This window comes from Balaenoptera ricei, chromosome 11 (assembly GCF_028023285.1).
Source record: "Balaenoptera ricei isolate mBalRic1 chromosome 11, mBalRic1.hap2, whole genome shotgun sequence".
Taxonomy (NCBI): Eukaryota; Metazoa; Chordata; class Mammalia; order Artiodactyla; family Balaenopteridae; genus Balaenoptera; species Balaenoptera ricei.
In genome coordinates this window covers 95,572,803-95,590,900 of record NC_082649.1, presented here as the reverse complement: position 1 = coordinate 95,590,900, position 18,098 = coordinate 95,572,803, and the positions used below count along the sequence as shown (strand labels likewise).

At 40.0% G+C, this 18,098-nt stretch overlaps 1 long non-coding RNA gene across 3 annotated transcripts in view; it reads left to right on the top strand.

The window, feature by feature from the left end:
- LOC132375170 (uncharacterized) overlaps positions 1-18,098 on the top strand; it is a 136,133-nt gene that overhangs the window by 30,558 nt on the left and 87,477 nt on the right. The gene's annotated exons all lie outside the window — the stretch shown is intronic.

The following is an 18,098-nucleotide window of genomic DNA, read 5'->3' as shown; positions in this document are numbered from 1 at the left end:
CTAAATCCACTAGATGTCTTTGAGTCTTCATCTCATTTGACTCTTGGTCAGCATTTGACACTCCTGACCACCTCTTTGTTCTTGAAACATCTTCTCCCTTTTATTCATTTAAATCATAATCTCCTAATTTTCTTTTGTCTTTCAAGAAGTTTCTTGTCAATTTCTTTTGCGGAGGGTGGGAGGGGAGAGGCGGGTGCTGATCTTCTGCCTAACATTTAATGTTCAAGTCCTCAGGATTCTCTCTTAGAGTTCATTTGACATTCAACTAATATATATTGAGCCTACTACTGTATGCCAGACATTATTCTAGGTACTTGGGATACATTAGCAAACAAAACAAACAAAACTCCCTTCCCTTGGAGAAATTTTTAAGTGTACACATAATAAAATAAATCAGTACAAAACTAGATGTTAATAAGTGCTTTAGAAAAAATAAACAGAACAGGGGCGTAGGGAGTATGGGGTAGGGGGAGGTGGGAATTTAAAGAAAGAATAGATCAGAATAGGCATTTCTGAGATTATGATATTGGAGGAAAGCCTTAAAAAAGGGAAAGGAACCAACCTGTGGGTATCTAGAAAAGCATCCCTCTAATAATTAATGATGTTGAGCATCTTTTCATGTGCCTCTTGGCCATCTGTATGTCTTCTTTGGAGAAATGTCTATTTAGGTCTTCCACCCATTTTTTGATTGGGTTGTTCGTTTTTTTGATATGGAGCTGCATGAGCTATTTGTATATTTTGGAGGTTAATCCTTTGTCCGTTGATTCATTTGCAAATATTTTCTCCCATTCTGAGGGTTGTCTTTTTGTCTTGTTTATGGTTTCCTTTGCTGTGCAAAAGCTCTTAAGTTTCATTAGGTCCCATTGGTTTATTTTTGTTTTTATTTCCATTACTCTAGAATGTGGGTCAAAAAAGATCTTGCTGTGATTTATGTGAAAGAGTATTCTTCCTATGTTTTCCTCTAAGAGTTTTATAGATTCTGGTCTCACATTTAGGTCTTTAATCCATTTTGAGTTTTTTCTTTTTTTTTTTTTTGGCTGCGTTGGGTCTTCATTGCTGCGTGCGGGCTTTCTCTAGTTGCGGCAAGTGGGAGCTACTGTTGGTTGCGGTGCGCGGGCCTCTCATTGCGGTGGCTTCTCTTGTTGCAGAGCACAGGCTCTAGGTGCGCGGGCTTCAGTAGTTGCGGCACGTGGGCTCAGTAGTTGTGGCTTGCGGGCTCTATAGTGCAGGCTCAGTAGTTGTGGCACACGGGCTTAGTTGCTCCATGGCATGTGGGATCTTCCCGGACCAGGGCTCGAACCCATGTCCCCTGCATTGGCAGGCGGATTCTTAACCACTGCGCCACCAGGGAAGTCCCTTGAGTTTATTTTTGTGTATGGTGTTAGGGAGTGTTCTAATTTCATTCTTTTACATGTAGCTGTCCAGTTTTCCCAGCACCACTTATTGAAGAGACTGACTTTTCTCCATTGTATATACTTGCCTCCTTTGTCATAGATTAGTTGACTATAGGTGCGTGGGTTTATCTCTGGACTTTTATCCTGTTCCATTGATCTATATTTCTGTTTTTGTGCCAGTACCATACTGTCTTGATTATTGTAGCTTTGTAGTATAGTTTGAAGTCAGGGAGCCTGATCAAAACTACAATGAGGTATCACCTCACACTGGTCAGAATGGCCATCACCAAAAAATCTGCAAACAATAAATGCTGGAGAGGGTGTGGAGAAAAGGGAACCCTCTTGCACTGTTGGTGGGAAAGTAAATTGATACAGCCACTATGGAGAACAGTATGGAGGTTCCTTAAAAAACTAAAAATAGAATTACCATATGACCCAGCAGTCCCACTACTGGACATATACCCAGAGAAAGCCATAACTCAAAAAGACACATGCACCCCAGTGTTCATTGTGGCACTATTTACAGTAGCCAGGTCATGGAAGCAACCTAAATGCCCATAGACAGAGGAATGGATAAAGAAGATGTGGTACATATATACAATGGAATATTACTCAGCCATAAAAAGGAATGAAATGGGGTCATTTGTAGAGACCTGGATGGACCTAGAGACTGTCATACAGAGTGAAGTAAGCCAGAAAGAGAAAAACAAATATCGTATATTAACACATATATGTGGAATCTAGAAAAATGGTACAGATGAACCTGTTTGCAAGGCAGAAATAGAGACACAGACATAGAGAACAAACGTTTGGACACCAAAGGGGGAAAAGGGGGTGGGATGAATTGGGAAATTGGGATTGACGTATATACACTAATATGTATAAAATAGATAACTAATGAGAACCTGCTGTATAGCACAGGGAACTGCACTTTGCTGTACAGTAGAAACTAACACAACATTGTAAAACAAGTATACCCCAATTAAAAAAAAAAAAAAATAGGACAAGTGAAAAGCATCCCAGGCAGAGAGTGCAGAAGTGCAAAAACCCTAAGGCAAGGAGTGAGCCTGGGCTGTCTGAGGACAGGAAGAATGCCCCCGGTGGTGGGGTGCAGTGAACCCTAGGATATGAGGTCAGAGAAGCAACGGGCTCCAGATCCTGTAGTCCTTGTAAGCCATTGTCAAGACTTGGTCTTTTCTCAGGGAGATGGGGGTGGTCTTTGGGGAGTTTTGAGGAAAAGAATCAAGTCATCAAAAGGACCACTCTTGCTGCTGAGTTGAAAAAGAATGGAGGTGGCCGCAATGGCAGCAGGCTCTGGGAGAGAGGCAGACAGAAAAAGGTGCCAGCAGAAACCAAGAGGAGTAATTCTCTCCTCTAACTGGACACACTTTCCTTGGACAATCTGAGGTACTCATGCTGTCCTGGTTCTAATGATCATTCATGGGCTGATGTTCCCAAGTCTATTTTTTTCCAGCCCAGATCTCTCTCCTGAGTCTCAGACTCACAAATCCAAAAACCTACTGGTCATCTCCTCTTTGTGTTTTGTGGGTGCCTCAGGCTCTGCTTTTTCATCTAAAACCTTTGTCTCCTCTGGTGCTCCCTGGATTTCACTACTGAAGCCACAGCCATGCCTTCTTATTAAGACTTTGTCTTTAAGAGGCCACTGCTAACATATGTTAGTGGACAATCCGTGGTGGCGCATAAATGCTCTGGGTTCCATTAACACATCGTTATGGTTTAGTTTATCAGATTTTCTGCCTATAGCACTGGCTTGAAGGATTGGACATAGAATAAGTAGGTTTTAACTGGGGCAAGATGATGGAATGCTGCCTTAGATGACAGTTCAAGGCAGGGTGCCATAGTGGTAGGGCACTGAATACCCAGAGGATAGAGGATCGGACTTAGAGTGGATTCCTTACATTTTGCAGTTTTGACCAATAGGCGCATTGCCATTGGGTAAGTAATTCTGAATTTGTCACTTTTGTTACAAATAGTAAACTTACCATGTAGCCAGAATACAAGAGTGAAGACTCCATAGATATTATAGAATTTTAATATGTGAATTCAATTTTCTTCCATCTCTCTTGGGAATTTTTTTGTCTACTCCCCATTACAATTTTAGAATTTAGTATTCATTCTTTTGACTTTAAGCAAAGGAGTTATGGAAAATATTTTATTAGAAGGGTGTGTGATTCCTTTTTCTATGATCTTTTTTTAAAATATATAATTTGTGTGTAAAGGAGCTTCAGAAATATCTTAATCTTTTTTGTCTAACTCTTATAAGTGGTTTTTAAAAAGTAAGAATTTATACAAGGCAAATAAATCTTCCCAGATTATTTTTTTCCATATCACACTTGTATGTGGGAAAGAGTCTTGTAAAAATCATTAGTGTGAAACTAGGCCAGTGAGGGCTATTATTTTTTATTAAAAAATCAACTTCAAAATGAATGTTTAAATGCAAGCTTAACATAGTTAAAAATGCAATTAAGTCTCATTCCTTGACACTTGAGAGCTCTTTTTATTTATTTATCATAGTCAACAAATATTTTTCAAAGGCTTGCTCTGTACCAGGTAGTATGTTTGTGCTAGGGGTAGCGGTAAGCAAAACAGAGAAGGAACTCGCCACCATGGAGCTTACTTCCACTGGGGGAGGGAGACAAAAAAATAGTACAAGATAATTACTGCTTGTAGTAAATGCTAGGAAGGAAATAAACAAAGCATGGAGGAAGAGAGACAGACAGCCTTGGGGATGCTACCTAAGGAGGGTCTCTCTGAGAAGGTGAATTTGAGTTGAGGCTTGAAGGATGAGGCTGAGTCCACCGGGAGAACTGGGAAGCGCCTTGGAGGGAGGGACCAGCAGGAGCAAAGGCCTAGAGGCAGGACAGGCTCAAGGTTCAAGAAAGAGAAAGGAGGCCAAAGTGACCAAGAATGGCAGAGGCGGAAAGAGGGGCGGGAGCCAGATTGTGCAGGATGTTATAGGCCTTGGTAAGGAATTTGAATTTTATTCTGAGTGAGTGTAGTAGGAAGACAATGAAGGATTTATGCAAAGGAATGATGTGGCCAGGTGCTGTTCTTTGCTTTTTAAAAAATTGTGGCAAAATATACGTAACATAAAATTTACCATCATAACCATTTTTTAAGTGTACAATTCAGTAGCATTAAGTGTATTCGTGATGTTGTACAACCATCACCACTGTCCATTTCCAGAACTCTTCGTCATCCCAGACAGAAACTCTGGATCCAGTAAACAGTTACTACAGGCTGCCTTATATGGGAATCATTTTCTGTTCCTTTAAATTTTGCATGCCCATGATGACTTTTCTTAGAAAGTCTCCCTAGGGAGAAGTCTTTCCGCCCAGGGAAAGCTATCATGGTGACTCCAGCAGTTCTGTCCCTAACCCTTATTATCCTCACACCTGTAATCCAGACTGGAGCTCACTGAAGTGCAGGCTAGTGCTTCTGGTTGGGGGCGAGTAGGAAGTAGCAGCTGGGTTTTAGACCAGTTCCGAGCAAATGATCTTCCTCGTCTCAAAAACTGGCCACGCCACTTTGGAAAATAGTTTGGCAATTTTTCAAAAAGTTAAACATAAAACTACCGTGTGCCCAGCAGTTCTACTCCTACGCGTCTACTCGGGAGAAATGCAAACATGTATCCACACAAAGAATCCCACCTGAGTGTTCAGAGAAGCTTTGTTCATAATAGTCCCAAACTAGAAGCAACCCACTGTCCATCAGCTGACGAATGTATAAACACAGTGTGGCCGGTGCATGCAACAGAATACTTTTCAGCCCCCAAAAGGAACAAACTACGGACACAGGCTATGTCAGAACCTCAGAAACATGATGCTAAGTGAAAGAAGCCACACACAGGCAAGCACATATTGTGTGAACATGAAATAACCAGAAAAGGCAAATTTATAGACAGAAACTAGAGTAGTGGTTGTCTGAGGTTAGGACTGGGAACAGAGATCACCTGTAAGTGGGCATGAGGGAGCTTCTTAGGGGAGATGAAACTATACTTAAAACTGACTGATGATGATAGTTACACCATTTGGTAAAGTTACTAAAAATCATTGAATTATACACTGAATGCGAGTGAATTTTATGCTGTGTAAAACGTACGTGATCAGCAGCTTGGATAGGGTCTGGTACTCAATGCTCACTGGAAGACAAAAGGTTCACCTGGACCAATATTGAAACCTTTTAATTGAGCAGAATGGGAAGGACAGTCTGTCCTAACATTGCTGATACGCCTTGCTTTATCTGTGACAATTCTATTTTGAATGGCTCTCAGTCTCTCTATTTTAAAGGGAATTAAAGTCTCTAAAGCCTTTTTAAAAAGCCATAATTACCTAAGGTTTTCCCTATAACTGTGCAATTCTTATTTCCTTCAGCTTTTCCTACTAGGACTTCGGATCTGAAATAATTTCTGTTCCCTGAACTGTTATGTCTGTTCCCAAGTAAACTGGTTGTATCAAAGATTACTACTGAATATTTCATTTTTGGTGGCTTTGAGGAATTTGAGGAATTTGTTTTTTAAATTCTCAGAGAAGCTTTTGGTCCTCAAATGGCTGAAAGTTTCTGATCAAGATAACTTCACAAGATAACTTGGCCAGTGTTTGTTCAAATCCTGTGCTTGGCTGTTTTTGGAAAAATATCTTCAAATTAACTTTTGTTTACAGGGTATGGTTAGGAAAAGAATAATTATATTATAAACATCCTTTTGAAAAGTAGCAATTTAGGAAGAACCTAAGAATCAGGACCTGTGGCGTGACCCTGGGTAAGTCTGATTACCTCTGTTTTCCCTCTTTTCTCATCTTGTTCCCTGGGGACAGTATGTACCTTAAAGACAGCGACATATAGAAACACCTAGAACAGTGACCACCAGCTAGGAAGCACTCCATAGGTGTTTTCTTTATTCCCATGGAAAATGACCATCCGTAGTAGTTTGTATGGTATTTCTTTGGATGTTTTTCTTTTTGCACAATCATTTCCTTTCAAGAAGCAGAATGAACACCATTGTATATCTTGGTTTTTGAAAGAACAAAGCCATCATCACCATCTACATTATCATCATCGACAACAAACACTTATAAATGCAGGGTGGGGTTGTGGTTAAAAGAGTGGGAGCTGGGTCAGCCTAACTGGGTGTGAATGCCGGCTCTGCTGTTACCAGCTCAAGTGACCTTGAACAACTCTCGTAGCTTCCCTCGGCCTTGTTTTCATTAATAAATTGGGACTCATACTGGTACCTTTGTCATAGGACAGAGATTAAATGCTAGAATATGTGAAAAGCACAACACTGTAAAAATGGGGCCAAACGATGACTCTTAGTAACTGTAGATGCTTAGACTCTGTAGGAGAGACCATCCCCATTCTTGACCGGCCAGCAATCTCTGTTTGCACTTGAATGCTAAATTTTATGTGACTTTAATCAGTTTAGAGTTGCTAAGAACTCACATTTCCTTACTGGGAAATAGAAATTGCTACTGTAGATTTAGTGAAAGGCAGAGACGTGTACTGTCTGGCTCTTCCCTCCTTTGGGTTTAAGGAGGTGTGTACAGTAGGTGAGTCCAAGGAAAAGGTCTGAATTGGGCAGTGTTCATGTCTTTGGACCTCCTCTTAGCAGTAATCTCTCACTTCCCCTCATCAAATTTGAAGCCTCTTCTCTGAATGTCTAGGGTCTTCATGTTGCCTCCTGTGGGAGACTGAAAAACGTTGCAAAGATATTTGACAGCCACTCTCATGAAAAGGTAGAGACTGTTTGTCCACACCTTGAGTCTGGGCTGGTCTAGGCGCTTGCACTGACCAACAGAATGTACCAGAAGTGACTGTATGCAAGTTTAGGAGCCTTAAGAGGCCTTTCGTCTTCTGCCTTTGCCTCTTGGAACCCTGCCCTGCAACCACCATGCTATGAAGAATCCCAGAGTGAGAGATCATGAGAGGGTGGTGCAGTGGTTAAGAATCCGCCTGCCAATGCAGGGCACATGGGCTCGATCCCTGGTCCAGGAAGATCCCACATGCCGTGGAGCAACTAAGCCCGTGCGCCACAACTACTGAGCCTGCGCTCTAGAGCCCACGAGCCACAACTACTGAAGCCCAGGCGCCTAGAGCTGGTGCTCTGCAACAAGAGAAGCCACCGCAATGAGAAGCCCACGCACCGCAAGGAAGAGTGGCTCCCGCTCCCCTCAACTAGAGAAAGCCTGCGTGCAGCAACAAAGACCCAATGCAGCCAAAAAAAAAGTCATCTCTAAATGCTCACTGTGCCATACAAGATATGATACCATTTACATAAAATCATACGTTGTGTACATTTTTATGTAAAAAGACATTTTAAGATAGATCTATATCTACTGTTTTGTAAGTAGTGCACATCTGTGATGTATGTAAATGTATATACATATTGTATAGTGCAAAACCAAAACTTGATAGTAATATGTATATTGTAAGTTTATTTTGGTAAAAAGAAAAATGTAAACTCTCCAGTCAAAGAATCAGCCAAGTAGTTAGAGCTAATCCCTGTGTGTGTGTATGTCTGTGTGTGTGTGGTATGTATGTAAGTGTACCTTCAGTTGGGTATGTTTGTAGGGAAAAAAGAGAGTTTCATTTTATTTAGAGACTACTACTTTATTTGTAATGTTACTATATTATATATACACATATGTAACATATATAAAAACATATATAAATATACATATATATATATATGTCTGTTCAAGGAAAAATATGCGAGGGTTCACACCAGGCTTGTACATTGGTTATCCTGGGTGAGGGAGAGGTGGTATTAGAGGCATAACGATTAGCAGAGATGACAATACTTTTCTTTCCTCTTTTTTCCATTTGTTACCATATGAATCTATTACTTTTGGAATTTTATAATTAGAAAATAAATTTTAAAAAGTTTATATGGTAACTGGTAAACATGTAAAAAAAAAAAAAAAAAAAGAAATATCATGAGAGGAGAGAGGCCCAGGACATTCCCCTGCTGAGCCCACTGGAGTCCAGCGCCAGCTGACCCCCCCTGCTGACTGCAGCCATGGGAGTGAGCTTAGGTGAGACCTGTATGAGCCACAGAGTTGTGAGAAATACTAAACCATTGTTTTAAGCCACCAATTTTCGGGTGGTTTGTTACACAAAGAGTGTATAACTAATACTCCTGCAAACTTCCCAAGACGTCACCTCTACCCCACCCCACATGCCCCACGCACACTCACGAGCGTCTCTCTGACTTGCTGGGCTAAATCAGTAATGCTTTGCTGTGACCCCCATCCCTGTCTTAACCCTACATTAAAACTTTCCTCTGATGTGTCCTGGCCTTTAGGAGCCTTGCAGTCAGTTAATGGGTTTGAAAGCAAACTCATACTGTAATTCATACTGAGACCCTAGGAACTGATATTTGCTTAATGTTTTACGTTGCTTTTTTTTTTAAATTAGGTTATTTATTTATTTTTTAAAAAAATTTATTTATTTACTTATTTATTTTTGGCTGCATTGGGTCTTCGCTGCTGCTGGTGGGCTTTCTCTAGTTGCCGCGAGCGGGGGCTGCTCTTCGTTGCGGTGCGCGGGCTTCTCATCACGGTGGCTTCTCTTGTTGCAGAGCACGGGCTCTAGGCGCGCGGGCTTCAGTAATTGTGGCTCGCGGGCTCAGTAGTTGTGGCGCACGGGCTTAGTTGCTCCACGGCATGTGGGATCCTCCCGGACCAGGGCTCAAACCCGTGTCCCCTGCATTGGCAGGCAGATTCTTAACCACTGCGCCACCAGGGAAGCCCCTGTTTTACCTTCCTTTAACCCACAGGAGTAGCTCCTTGCAGTGAAGAAATTTAAGACCTGAGGCAGGCGAGGTCCTGGGAAAGATCCCTCTCGTAAATGGCTGACTCCTTTTCCTAGAGGTAGAACCTTTAGGTATATGAAAGCTAAGTAAGGTGCCTCCCACCTCTGAACTCTTTTCACCTGCTTCTAACATTGCACTTCTTTTGAGTAGGACAGTGGTTTAAAATACCCATTCTTGGGTCCCGCCCACCGAGATACTGAGATTCTGATTCAGTGGGTCTAGGTGTGGTCTAGGTGTCTGTATTTTCACTGATGTTTGGTGACTCTGAAAATCACACACACACACACACACACGGAAAGAATTCAGCCCAGTTCAGCTGAGGAATGAATGGGTACCGGTGGAAGCAGCCTGATATTCACATCACATAGTAACATGGCAGAGGTAAAGGGGGTTAACTTTTTTTTTTTTTTAATTTATTTATTATTTATTTATTTATTTATTTTTGGCTGTGTTGGGTCTTCGTTTCTGTGCAAGGGCTTTCTCTAGTTGCGGCGAGCGGGGGCCACTCCTCATCGCGGTGCGCGGGCCTCTCACTGTCGCGGCCTCTCTTGTTGCGGAGCACAGGCTCCAGACGCGCAGGCTCGGTAATTGTGACTCACGGGCCTAGTTGCTCCGCGGCATGTGGGATCTTCCCAGACCAGGGCTCGAACCCGTGTCCCCTGCATTGGCAGGCAGATTCTCCACCACTGCGCCACCAGGGAAGCCCAAAGGGGGTTAACTTTATAATGTGTAACTATCCTTTGTTATTGATTGAGGAAGGGAATTATACCACCAAGTCTCATCACTCAGAAATCTTGATCTTCTGGAATGTAGGATGGAAAGGGGGCTTTGAGAGATGATCTGATCCATAGGCAGAAACAATCATGTCTGCCTAGACATAGGAGAAGCTATCCTATTTCTAAAGGCTCTGAAAGTTGGCAATTTTAAAATCTGGTTTAATCATGCATTAATCCCCAGATCTGGAGTTTACTACCTTTTGTCAGTAAAAATTGAAGCCCAGCAATTTATTTTTTAAATCTTTACATTTTTTGTGCGTTTTACAAACTCACGTCGTACAAAATTCAAAAGGGACAGGAGTGTACAAAGTGAATATTTCCCTCCTATTCTTTTCCCACCTTCATTCAGTTCCCTTCTCTGGGGCCCAATACTTAAAAAAATTTTTTTTTAATAAATTTATTTATTTTGTCTTATTTATTGTATTGTTGGCTGTGTTGGGTCTTGTTGCTGTGCGTGGGCTTTTCTCTGGTTGCGGTGAGCAGGGGCTACTCTTCATTGTGGTGTGCAGGCTTCTCATTGTGGTGGCTTCTCTTGTTGGGAGCACGGGCTCTAGGCACGTGGGCTTCAGTAGTTGTGGCACACGGGCTCAGTAGTTGTGGCACACGGGCTCTAGAGCGCAGGCTCAGTAGTTGTGGCGCAGGGGCTTAGTTGCTCCGCGACATATGGGATCTTCCCGGACCAGGGCTCAAACCTGTGTCCCCTGCATTGGCAGGGGGATTCTTAATCACTGCTCCACCAGGGAAGCCACCAAATACTGTTAAAAAAATGTTGTTTTAATTGAAGTAAAACATTTACATAAAACATAAAATTCATCGTTTTAACCATCTTTAAAGTATATAATTCAGTGGTTTTTAGTATGTTCACAGTGTTTTGCAAACATCAACCCAATCTAATTTCAGAATACCCCATTACATCAAAATGAAACTTTATACACCTCCCAATGCCCCCTCCCCCAACTCCCTGGCAACCACAGCATTGGACATTTAATAGAAATAGGATGATACAATATGTGGCAACTTGTGTTTTTGGCTTCTCTCACTTAGCGTAATGTTTCCAAGGTTCATCCATGTTCTAGCGCGTATCAGACCTTCATTCCTTTTTATGACTCAGTAATATTCTGTTGTATGGATACACTGCATTTTTTATCCATTCATCCACTGATGAACATTTGGGTTGTTTCCTGCTTTCGGCTATTATAAATAATGCTGCCGTGAATGCTCACGTGCAAGTTTGTGTGTAGGCGAATATGTTCCTAGGAGTGGAATTGCTGGGTTAATGGTACCTCTTTAACTCTTTTTTTTTTTTTTTTTTTTTGGCTGCTTTGGTTCTTTGTTGCTGTGCAAGCTGTGCGCAGCTTTCTCTAGTTGCGGCGAGCGGGGGCTGCTCTTTGTTGCAGTGCGCGGGCTTCTCATTGTGGTGGCTTCTCTTGTTGCAGAGCATGGGCTCTAGGCACGTGGGCTTCAGTAGTTGTGGCTCACAGGCTTAGTTGCTCCGTGGCATGTGAGATCTTCCCAGGCCAGGGGTTGAGCCCGTGTCCCCTGCATTGGCAGGTGGATTCTTAACCACTGCGACACCAGGGAAGCCCTATGTTTAACTTTTTGAGGAACTGCTAAGATGTTTTCCACAGTAACTGCACCATTTCCTCTTCCCACCAGCAGTGTATGAAGGTTCCAATTTCTCTGTATCCTCACCAACACTCATAATTTTCTGTTTTTTTATTGCCTTCCTAGTGGGTGTTTGTTGCTAGTGTATGGAAATACAATTGATTTTTGTTTATTGATCTTGTATTCTGCAACTTTGCTGAACTTTTTTATTAGCTCTAATAGTTTTTCTGGTGGATTTTTTTTTTAGTGGTTTCAATATATAAGATCATATTTTCTGTGAATAGATATAGTTTTACTTCTTGTTTTCCAATCTGAATGTCTTTTATTGCTTTTCTGTGCCTAATTGCACTAGTTAGAACTTCTAGTACAATGTTTAATAGAAATGGTGAAAAGTACATATCCTTTTCTTTTTCCTGATCTTAGGAGGAAAGCTTTCATTGAGTATGGTGGTAGCTGTGGGTTTTTCACAGATGCAGTAGGAAGGTTTGTGTGTGTTCTTTCAGGGATAGTATATTCACATATTAGAAAATATATTAACATAACTTTTAGCCTATATACACTGTCTGCACCTTGCATTTTTCAGCTAAAAATATATCTTGGAGATCTTTCTAAATTAGTACTTAAAGAATTTCTTCATTTAAAAGAAAATGGTTGCTTGGTTTTTTCATTGTAGGGACACACCGTCATTTATTTAATCAGCCCTCTATTGAAGGATAATCTAACTCTCAGCAGTATTGGTCATATGAATTCAAAATCAGCAATCATTTATTTAATCCCTAATATTTATTTAACTCCTACTATTGTGTAGGGCACAATAAAAGTTATTGAAGAAAGTAGAGTCTTTCATTCACCTCATTTTCCTATTTTTGTTATAGAAATACTTGAGCAAAAAAAAAAAAGTTAGCCTAACCCTATTTCTTCCAACTTTCTAAATTTCAAACACATAGAAGAGTTGAAAGAGTTGTACAAGGTAACTCAAATAATAATTACCTAGATTAATCAATTGTTAACATTTTGCCATCTTTATCTATGATAATATGTTTATTTGCTCTGTTTGCTGAATCATGTGAAAGTAAGTTGTGGATTTCTAGACAATTCACCCCTAAAAATAAGGATGTTCTCCTACTTAACTACCATATTATATCACACAGAAACTTAACTGTTTATTCCTAAATATCATCAAATATCTGATCCATGTTCAGCTTTTAAAATTTGTCCCCGCAGTGTCATTTCAGTGTCTTTTTTTTTTTTTTTTTTCTTAATTAAGATCTAATCAAAGTCTACACACTGCATTTTGGTTGTTATCTCTCTTAAGTCTCTTTTTTCTAGAACAGTTCCCATATCTTTTTTTTTAAAATAATATTGACTTTTTGAAGAGACTAAGCTAGTTGACTTTTAGAATGTCCCACATTCTAGCTTTGTCTGATTGTTTCCTCATGGTATTGTTTACCCTGTTCTTTTGTTCCCAGTATTTTCTGTAAATTTAGAGGTTAATCCTAAAGTTTTGATAAGATACAGGTTATCTTTGGGACAACATTTAGTAAGTGAATCTATATACTATTGCATCCTATCAGGAGGCATATGACGTCTTTATTCTCCAATTAGTGATGTTAAGTTTGATCACTTGTTTTCAGTAATGTCCTCTAGAACTCTCCATTGAAAAGGTACGATTTCCCCTTTAAGCTCTGATACTTACTCCTTTAATCATTAGAGAATGTCAAAGACTTGTGTTTGGAGGAGAGGCGGTGGAAGTCTGTTTGCTTCTTTTCTTCCTTATATACCTCAATCCCAACTAGTGGTTTAGACAACTTTTAGTTACAAATAGAAATCTAATGGCAGGCATGCAGTAGATCAGGTGACGATCTATAACCTGGAGTAGTAGGGCATGATCAGCCCCTTACTCTGGGATCAATGGAAAGGTCATTGCATTAGAAATCAAAACCAGGGGATCACAGTTTCAGTCTCTAATCTGCCACGAACTAGCCATGTGACCTTAAATCATTTAACTTCTCTGGGCTCCAGTTTCTTCATCCCTGACTTCAGATGGTCTGTAGAGTTCCCTATGGCTCTGGTGATTCTATGGTTTTACTCCATTTCACTTAGTGAAAAATATTAGATCATGTTTATTAGGTGTACAATGTGGGAGCTTTTATTTCTCTCAGAAATTAAAACACTTGGGAATTTCAATTAATTCCATGACTAGGGGATGCCTACCCCATGTAGGTGTTCACTACATATTCCTGTGAATCAGGATACTAGTTTTGATGAGTGGACTTTTGTTTTCATTATTATGTTTTATTTTTATTTTTTCCTTTTCTTTTCCATGACCCAAGAAAATTGTCGGGCAGCTAGTTTACTTTTTCTTTGTCCTATCGGTTGAACTGTGTCCCTCCACCAAATTTAATGTTCAAGTCCTAACCCCCAGTACCTCAGAATGTGAACTTATTTGGAAATAGCATTGTTGTAGATGTAATTAGTCAAATTAAAATGAGGTTATTAGGGTGGGCTCTAATCCAATATGACTGGTATCCTCATAAAAAGGGGAAATGTGGACAACAGAGACATACACACAGGGAGACTTCCATGTGAAGATGAAGGCAGAGATTGAGGTGATAAATCTATAAGCCAAGGAACACCAAAGATTGCTAGCAAACCACCAGAAGCTAGGAGAGAGACCTGGAACAAATTCTCCTTCATAGCTTTCAGAAGGAACCATCCCTGCTGACACCTTGATGTTGGGCATGTAGCCTCCAGGACTGCAAGACAATAAATTTCTGTGGTTTAAGCAAACTGGTACACTTGGTATCCCTGATCTGGTAATCAGTTCCTCGAGGAATTATATTAACCTATAGGGAAAGTAAAGAAATCACAAGCTTTTCTCTCTTTTTTTTAAACCATTTTTAAAAATTGAAGTATAGTTAATTTACAATGTTGTGTTAGTTTCAGGTGTACAGCAAAGTGATTCAGTTATATATACATATATACATATATATGTTCTTTTTCAGATTCTTTTGCATTATAGGTTATTACAGGATATTGAGTATAGTTCCCTGTGCTATACAGTAGGTCCTTGTTGTTTATCTATTTTATAGATAGTAGTGTGTATATATTAATCCCAAACTCCTAATTTATCTCTCTCCCCACCTCCCACAGGCTTTTCTCTTGTACAGATGTCAGAACCCTTACCAGGCTGAAAAGATATGTATGAATATATGTATGTATTCATGCAAATTCTGTATCAGACCAGACACATTTTCTGAACCATTCATGGGGTAATTTGCTGCTATTGTGTCTCTGGTAGGTTTTGTGCATCTGTACATGTGCACATGTGTATATTCTCAGGCATGAATATATAAATGTCAGCCTTACCCGTTCAATAGATTCTGACTCTTGATACCAAGGAGACAGACTAGAACTCATTATTCTCTAAGTGAATTTAAATATCTTAGTTGTTTCAGCATACATACGGTCACGTCCCCAAAACAAAAAAATTATAATCAGACTTTTGAGTAAAAATCTTAATAATTGCTCACAATTCCTATATGTAGCAAGATACCAGCCATGGAAAGATATAAAGGGAGCCAGGTAACTAGAAAATTCCTCTGAAGAATACAAAGGATCTGCTAGAATTTTCCATTCATTTCCAAGTTTTGCCAGAATCTTGGAATGTGGACCTCTCGATACATGTTATACTTCAATAGGTAGTTTAAAAAGCACACAAATGCAAAAAATGCTTTTGTTTGGTTCAGATGAGTGGCTTCAGAAAGCTATATGGATGTAGTGGTTTTATGAGCATTTCTTCATCTATTCTAACAGTATAATTTGTTCTGCTTTGGAGGAATTTCCTCACCTGTGTCCAGATGATCACTATGGTTCCTTCCACCTATAAAATGCTATCAGTCTAACATAAATGATAGCAGAAGTAGTTAGTGCTAGCATGAATTTTTCAAATACGACCTTTCAAGGTTGACATTCTGACATAAGCCTTCATCAGTGACTGTTACTTAACAACAAAATCATCTTGCAAACGTAACAAACAAATCTTGCTGTTGTTTTAAAAATTTAACTGTCTGTGTCTTTGATCATGTACTGTGATAAGAACAGAGTGCTTAACCAGAGAGTTGATGGATATGAATAAAAAAAGGGACAATAATGGAATTTTTATACTTACTGATGAGTAGAAGTTCAAGTGTATCTGCATGTCTGCAATTAACGCCTTGTGTAAATGTAAGCAAAATGCACTTATCTACCTGAAAAGAAGCTCATCTTGCAAAAATAAAGATTTAGAATAGTTCTGTTTTGCAATAGGAAAGACTGGTGATAAATGAGAAACGTGTTCATCATAAAGACGGCTGTGGTTCAGACGAGTCCAGATGCCACAGGGTCACTACCAAACTCTTAACACTCGTGGTTGAATTTAGAGTGGTTTGCTTAGGCACATGGTTTGGAGTGAACAGTCATTACCCAGACGTTATACACATGTCTCAACTTCTATAGTGGTATAGAAAGAACGGAGACCTCAGAATCTCCTCTTCGGATTCACAGTGTTACAAAGGCAAACTAATGGAAACCAAAATGAACTCCTACGGGCCCAAAGAACATAACTTTGACACTATCAGCCTAAAACTCTGCCTTTACCTAGTCTCATGGAAGTTCTAATAAACACTGCAGGAGGCATTCATCCAGGGGTAAAATGTATTCCATAAAAATTGTCCTTTCTTTAGGGATACTTCTGGTATGATAAGCACTTATCTCACAAATCGTTCCAAAAATGACTCCATAGTCCATGATTTATCTTTTCAAGTGTGCATCCTAAGAGCCCAACCCTGGCAATTCCATTTTCAAACCCCAAAGAGATATAAGCAGGACTGTGAATTATGTCACCCACCTGATAATAACCAGTGACCAAATTTAATCTGTTTCCAGATTTTCTAATAATGATTCGATGTTACAATGTTTGGCTTCAAAAATGACATAAATAGCACATTTTTTACTGCCAATGTTTTTATGATCTCTTTTCATATGTGTCAGTTCAGATTATTCAAGACATCTATCAGTGTATATCAGGCATTGTGCCACTTATTTGATTTTACTTAGATCCAACTGCTTCTTTGAAAACCTATGCTGAATTGGGTTCTTGAATTACGATAGTGAGTTTCTCAAGTTCACATATCTGGCAAACAGAATTTTTTTGGTATTTATTAATCCATTTTTAAAAATAATTTTATGGCTAGTGTGGGCTGCCAAACACAAGCTCAGTGAAACTTTACAAAGATGGGGAAGGATTAACTCTTTAATGTAATTATTTATTCCTGTTTTGTTCACAGTGACAATCTGTCTTAAGACACCCTAAGACATGCCCTGGGCTTAGGCTCTTTTCCCCCTAAACTCTCCAGTGTTAGCAGATGTGCAGGGACTCAGGAAGACAATTGTTGATAAAGTACCAGCTAGTTCCCCAAAGACCCAAGGCTTGTATACATCCCAGCAGCCCATAAGCATATCCTTCTTCTGACCCGGCAATAGGAGCGGGCAGAGATGGGAGTGATCCTTTTCCATCTACTCGCCGGAGGATGTGCGTCCACACTTCTCTTTAAGGCTTGGGTGATGTTTGCAGTACGTGTGTGCATGCACCCTGCTGAACCTGGTGTGGATTGTCCAAATGATCTCCCCTTCCTTCCTTCAAACCTCAGCTTGAATATCCCTTCTGCCAGGAAGCCTTCCTCCATCAGCCTAACATGGGGCGTGGATTAGGGTTGGCACATTGCACAACTGTAGAATATATATATATATATATATATATATATTCTTTTTCAGGTTCTTTTCCCTTATAGGTTATTACAAAATATTAAGTATAGTTCCCTGTGCTATACAGTAGGTCCTTGTTGTTCATCTATTTTATATATAGTCGTGTGTATATGTTATTCCCCAATTCCTAATTTATCCCTTCCCCCGGACCTTTCCCCTTTGGTAACCATCAGTTTGTTTTCTATGTCTGTGAGTCTCTTTCTGTTTTGCAAATAAGTCCACTTGTATCAGTTTTTTAGATTCCACGCATAAGTGATATCATATGATATTTGTCTTTCTCTGTCTGACTTACTTCACGTAGTATGATAATCTCTAGGTCCATCTATGTTGCTGCAAATGGCATTATTTCATTTTTTTTAATGGCTGAGTAATATTCCATTGTATATATATACCACATCTTCTTTATCCATTCCTCTGTCGATGGACATTTAGGTTGTTTCCATGTCTTGGCTACTATAAATAGTGCTGCAGTGAACACTGAAGTGCATGTACCTTTTCGAATTATGGTTTTCTCTGGATATATGCCCAGGAGTGGGATTGCAGGACCCACGTGCCCTTCTTATGTGCTACAGCTTCCACTGACTTTACCCTGCTGAAGTGTAACTGTTTCCTTGTCTGCCTTTCCTCCTGAAGAACAGGGACTGTATCTTAGGTGGTTGAACCTGACAGAGTATGTGCTCAGTAAAG